Genomic DNA, 6,347 nt, shown 5'->3' with positions numbered 1-6,347 from the left:
AGCTGCAGCGCGGAGTCACGGGACTACAGGTTACTTTTTACTCGTTTGCTAATTAAAGTGTAAACTTGCTGTTCACTCCCAGGTGACCACCATCCAGGCAAGATGAATAATGCCAGGGCGTCCATGCCCCCTCTGAGCCGTGTCCCACCCCTGGAAGTCGCTGCTGCCTTGACTTCTACCTGTTCCCAGGATTTCACATCAATGAAACCACATGGTATATACTGTTTAGTGTACAGTTTCTTTCATTCATCCTGTCTGTGAGATTCTTCTATGTTGAGGGTACCTTTTTCATCACTGAGTAGTATTCCGTTATGGGCTTTTACCACAATTTGCCCACCCTTGATGGGCATTTGGGTTGTTTTGTTTGTTGGTTGGTGAATGCTCACTTAAGGATATTTTTTCCATTGATGTTTAGAGAAAGTGGAAGTGAGGGGGAGAGACAGAGAAACATCGCTGTGAGAGAGATGCATGGATTGGTTGCCTCCCACACGCACTCCCAGGCCAGGAATGAACCTGCAACTCCAGTGCATGCCCTTGACAGTGAATTGAACATGATACCTTTCATTGCTGGGCTGATGCTCTAACCACTGAACAACAGAGGTCAGGGCTCTTTAATGATATTTTTAATTCAATTTTTGGCTAATATAGTCACATGTTTCAAAATCAAAACAAAATATATACAGCAGTCATGACCAGTGTGGCTCAGTTGGTTGGAGCACCAAACGGTTGTGGGTTCAGTTCCCAGCCAGGGCACATGCCCAGGTTGGGGGTTTGAACCCCAGTTGGCGTGTGTGTGTGTGTGGCAACCAATTGATGCTTCTCCCTCTCTCTCCCTCTAAACTAAAACACACCATCACACAACACCCCATAAAAATAGAGTAAGAATAAGTATACATATGTATGTATATATGTATGTATATATGTATGTATATATGTATATGTATGTATGTATGTATATGTATGTATATATGTATATGTATATATGTATGCATATATATTTGCAACTAGGAGCAATCTGCCTCCACACAGAGGGGATGCCTTTTTACTTATTTCTTAGGAATTTTTCTAGTTTTCCACATATAAACCCACAATGTCCTAGCAGAGGACTAGACTTAACCATTCCCTTTGATACGGTCCTTTATTGACGGTTACTTGGGTCAGTTCTTAAAAACTTTTTTTAATTTTCTTTTGTGTGTGTGTTCTTTTGGGTCATTTCTAAATGTAGCATCTTTGTCTCAGCTGCCGACTCTTGCATCTTAAGGACGCAATGATGATCTAATCCGTTAGTTCCCTGTTGTCGAGCATGTAGGTCAGTTCCCATTTTTTCACCGCATGGGATTCTGTTCATACATGTATGTGCCTATGTTCTGAGAAAGCTTACACCGGCAGCCACACCTACTGAGTGCTCCCTGTGGGCCAGTGCTGTGCAGAGTGCTCGGGGGCAGGCCTGGCTAACCCTCACACTGCCCTGAGAGGCAGGGATTGGGCTTGGGGAGTGTGAGAACTGTCAGCGTTCTCCCTGGTGCTGGGGAGGCTAAGTTCTGAGTCTGACACCTGGTGGAGGACCCGCCCCACGATGGGCCAGGAGCCCCCAGAGGGGGAGATGGCATCCTCCCCAGGAGAGCGCCTGGAGTGGAGGGAGGGTTGAACCTGTGACTGAGAGAGGCAGGCGGGGTGTCGGACAACGGGGGCCATGCGAGCGGCAGGGTGGAGACCCGCTGCCCCTCCCGAGGGGCGGCTGCCGCTCACCGCAGCTGACTGCTCCACGTTGGAGATCTGCTCGGGGCCTCTGGGTTTTCAGTAGGAGCTGGAAATCAAAGACTAAGTGAGCTCTCCTGATGTTTAAGTGATGGCAACAGATGGAAAAGCACAATTATGTGTGTCTGCCACCAACTCTTCAAGGGTTGGGGAGAGGGGGAGAGGCAAAGTGCCAGCAGTCGGTGGGGCCAGGCGCATACGCATGCACTTTTCTGGAGGTGTGATTTTTTTCAAAATAAAAAATGGAGGGAGAAAGAGAGAAAACCAAGTGGAGTGTGTGACTCTTGTTAGGTACTGGCTCAGAACAATGGAGCCAGGCAAGGCGCTTGGGGCTGCTGAGGCCCTCGGACCCGGACCGTGTGTGCGGTGCCGGGTCGCTGCTGTTCCCTCGCCGGTGGGCCGCATCGTGCGTACAAGCAGAATGTCGCTGTTCTCCGGCGCTCCATGCTGAGGGTTCGGAACAAAAGACGAGGATGATGGCAATGAGTTACCCTCAACAACTAGCGTCTGCCTGGGAGAGAGGCGCAGAGGCGGGAGCCAGAGGACAAGTGTGAGCAGCGGCCACTCCAGGCTCCCACTTAAGTGCTCGAAATTTCTCATAATAAAAATTGGGGAGGGGCGGCTAGCCGGTTTGGCTCAGTGGGTAGAGCGTCGGCCTGCGGGCCAAAGGGTCCCTGGTTTGATTCCGGTCAAGGGCATGTATCTTGGTCAAAGGCTCCTCCCAGCCTGGGCCCTGGTCGGGGCTCCAGCAGGAGGCAACCAGTCGATGTGTTTCTCTCACATCGATGTTTCTCTCTGTCTTTCCCTCTCTCTTCCACTCTCCCTAAAAGTCAATGGAAAAATATCCTCGGGTGAGGATTAACCGAAAGAAAAAAAAAAGGGGGGAAGGAGTAGGGAGAAAGCAACCCTGGGAATAAAACCGCACGTCTGTGGGGCTGGAAATGGCCCCAGTTTGCCAGCTGTCCTGTAGCCCAGCTCGCTCCCCTGCAAGCAAGGAAAGCTGAGGGCCAAAGGAGAGGAGGGCGTGTCCTTTCCCCGGCGCCCTTCCTAATCCACTTCCTCCCGGGAGCCGGTGTCTGGGCTGGTGGGGCTAGGCCACAGGCAGCACTTCCCAACCCTGGGCTCCCCTCTCTCCTGGCGCTCCGCAGCGGCGCTATTGTAGCTCCACTTTACAGAGGTGGAGGCTGAAGCCCAGAGAGGAGGAATGGCGGACTGAGGTGCACATGGAGTTGGGGAGTGACGCTGGTCCTGGGGGCCTCCCTCTGCCCTTCCGTCACCAGAACAAGAGCACGGCTCTAGCGTCCAAGGCTCAGCTCTGCTGTGTGAACTGGGGACTCACCTGCCTCTCGGGCCACAGCTCGGGGGCAGTTAGTGAGGTGACCCGTGAGCAGCACCGTCAGTGCCCTCACGTGCCTCTGCCCTGCAATCCCTGAAATCTCAGCCGCGCCGGCCACTGTGCCACCCAGGCTGCCCCCAGGGCATGGCCCGGCCTCCAGCTCCTCTCGCAGCCCGCAGCTGGTCCCACCGAGCCTGGGTTCCCCCGCCGTGCCTGGGTTCCCCACCACGCCTCACCTCCTGCAGGGCTTGCTGCAGCCTTGGAGCCATCGTGCCATCCTGCTGAGCCTCTGTTTCCTCGTCCGGAACAGCAGGAATGGCCCCAGCTGTTCGGGCTTCTTTTCTTAACCAAACAGGCTTCTCTTGTCCTCTGGCTTTAATAAGGTGTGATTTACAGGCAATGAAGGCCCCCAGTCAATGTAAGTTTGATGATGTGTGACAGATGCGTACAGCTTTGCAATGACCACCACAGAGATCACCCGGAGCTTTCAGCTCACGTTCACATCTCCTGCCCCTGTCAGGTAACCCCGCCTTCGTGGCAGCCGCCGGCCTGTGTGTGTCACGGCCGTTTGCCTTTGCCAGGGAATCGGATGGCTGCCACCTTTCAGCCTGGCTTCTTGGACTTGGTCTCACGCATGGACACCAGCCCACGCTGTTGCCTGTGCCTGCAGTTTCTCCCCTTTCACGGCTGAGTGGTGTTCCAGCGGCCAGTGTTCCATAACTGGTTTTCCGTTCTCAAAATTCATGGACTTTTGAGTTCTTTGTTTTACTTAGAATAAATCTATACATATTTGCATACAGGTTTTTGTGTGTGGTTTCTGTTTCTCTTGGGAGTGGAGGGGCCGGGCTGCAGGCAGGTGTATGTTTAGTTTTATCGGAGACTGTGCCGTTTGAGGGTTCCAGGGCGGCACAGCCTGTCCCACACAGGCATGTCAGTCCTTTACGTTTTCGCTCCTTCCGATGGTGCGCAGTGGCCTCTCATTGTGGTTCCCGTCTGCGTCCCCTGAAGCTAAGGAGATAGCTCAGTGGCCATCCGGGTGTCTTCTCTGGAGAGGTAGCTAAGGTCTTGTGCACACTGTCTAAGTTGGGTTATTGGTTTTCTTAGGATTCTTTGTATTCCAGGTGTAAGCCCTTTACAGAGATGTGTTTCGAAAATATTTTCTCTCCGGGCTATTTTGAGGGTTAAATAACATCATACACACTCAGTGAGAGTGCTTCTCATCGTGACCTTATGACTCCGGCGTTTATGACTGTCCTGTCATGTGGCTAGGAAAGGCTCGTGTCCCTCTGCCAGGGTCCCCTGCTGGGTTCTCCACGGCGCCGGGCCGTCTGTGTTGTTGGTTGTCTATAACTGTCACTTATCACAACCAGAGGAGGCTGTGGAGGTGCTACCCCGCCCGCCCCGCCCCGGCCCGCCCGGCCCGCCCTGCCCTGGGACAGCACCCCTCCCCTGGCCAGCACCGGCTTCCAAGGCTGGTACACACAGACATGGCCCCTCATTCAAGCGTCACCACACATGCAGGGTCAGATTCCCGCTGGTCAGATGAGACAGCAGAGGTCTGAAGAGGCGCTGTGGCCACCCAAGCCCACGGCCCCGGGGGTGGCACCGATTTCCTGGCACTGACATTGTCCTTTGCTCACACCCTCAGGCAGCAGACATTCGCCCGGTTCAGGCATATTGTCAGGCTGAGCAGAAGACAACTGGGGGCTCGCAGGGGCTGTTTACGGAGCGCCTCGTAGGTGCCAAGCATGGGGCTCTGGGTGAACTATCTCACTCTAGGGAGCAGCTCTTATGACCCATTTTACAGATGAGGAAAATGAGCCTCAGAGAGGCCAAGTGACTCAGTCAGTAAATTAGTGGCAGAGCAGGATTTAAACCCAGGCACGCTATGCTCTTGGCCTGAGCACTTGACTGCGAGCCCAGCTCAGCGCCCTTCCGTGTGGCCAGCAGTCCTGGCGCCCGGGGCCCGGCACGGGCACACCCTCCCTGACCACAGCAGCCGCTTCACCCCGTCCCCTCTCCCTTCACGTTAATTGTGGCTCCCCTCTCTGCACCTTACCCACGATACAGGTCCGCTTCGGGGCCACTCTCCCACCCTGGGGCCCTGTTCTTTAACGTCATCCTGGCGGGAACGGGCTGGCTCGGCTGCTGGGGCTCCCACAGAGGGGAGGGCAGCGCGGCGGGCAGCAGCAGGCCTGTTTTTGTGACGGTGCCCGCAGCCCATCATCTCCCTCTGGGCCTGCCTTCCTCAGAGACGCTTGTGCGGGTGGGAAAGGCTGTGTGCGGGGATCGGCACTGTCCATGCAAAAGCCTGGAAGGCCGGCAGCGGGGCGAGCGAAGTGGGAGTATCGTTTGGTGGAGACTCTGCAGACGCAGGGACGAGGCTGCTCTCTGTGCGCTGGCTGCCCTGGAAGGACCTGGATCTCGGGGTGCTCGGTCGCAGAGGTGGGTCGGGGAGGGAGAAGGGACAGCCATCGCCTCGTCCTGCAAGGGTACAGACGGGACCGAGTCCTGGGAGGACCCAGGGGGCAGGGGACAAAGGTGGGACCCTGTTCACTCTGCACCTTGTCACCTTGTGAACTTGAACGGGAACCTCCCCCTCCACTGGGAAGCCGCCTCTGATCCCCCCTCCGAGGCCTGCCCTTTTCTAACCCGGCTGCCCGGGAGTTTTGGGGAGGGACCTCCCACCCGCCCTTCCCTGTCTGTGGGTCAGACTGACACCCCTGAGGGTGAAGCATAATTTTCCGGGGAGCCCACGCCTCCAGCTCCCGCCCCAGCAGCCTCCTCCGCCTCAGGCCACGGCGTGGGCCCCTCACAGCCAGGCCTTGTGAGTCTGACCATGTGCCGGGCACGTTCTACTCCTCACAGAACTCTTCAGTGAATCCCTTCAAACCCCACTTCACGGAGAAGGAAACTGCGGCTCGGAGCAGCCGTGGGTCCCATGACTCACTTGGTGGCACACTAGTAAACGAGAAGCCAGCATGGACCCACGGGCTCTGAGGGGGACGCTGGTCCTCCACCCAGAGCCCTTCAGCTGGGGTGCCCTTTCCCTGCACTGGGCGACTGGGGACCCAGAATGCATCAGGCCCGGGCCTAGGGGCTCCTATGCCATAGGACCTATGGGGTGATGAGGGCAGCACAGGGGTTTGGGGAGCCAGAGAAGGCGATAGTGATTCCAGCTGCAGCCGGGGTTTCCTGGGGCGGGGGGGGGGGGGGGGGTGGCCAGGCACTCAGCCTGGAAAGGTTTCGGGGC

At 56.1% G+C, this 6,347-nt stretch overlaps 1 long non-coding RNA gene across 1 annotated transcript in view; it reads left to right on the top strand.

Annotated features, from left to right (window-relative positions):
• LOC132217896 (uncharacterized) overlaps window positions 1–6,347 on the top strand; it is an 86,399-nt gene that overhangs the window by 23,414 nt on the left and 56,638 nt on the right. The window lies entirely within an intron of this gene.

The sequence above is a fragment of the Myotis daubentonii genome, chromosome 16 (assembly GCF_963259705.1).
Source record: "Myotis daubentonii chromosome 16, mMyoDau2.1, whole genome shotgun sequence".
NCBI classification, from domain to species: domain Eukaryota; kingdom Metazoa; phylum Chordata; class Mammalia; order Chiroptera; family Vespertilionidae; genus Myotis; species Myotis daubentonii.
The sequence above is the reverse complement of the archived record's forward strand: the minus strand, read 5'-3'. Positions and strand labels throughout refer to the sequence as shown.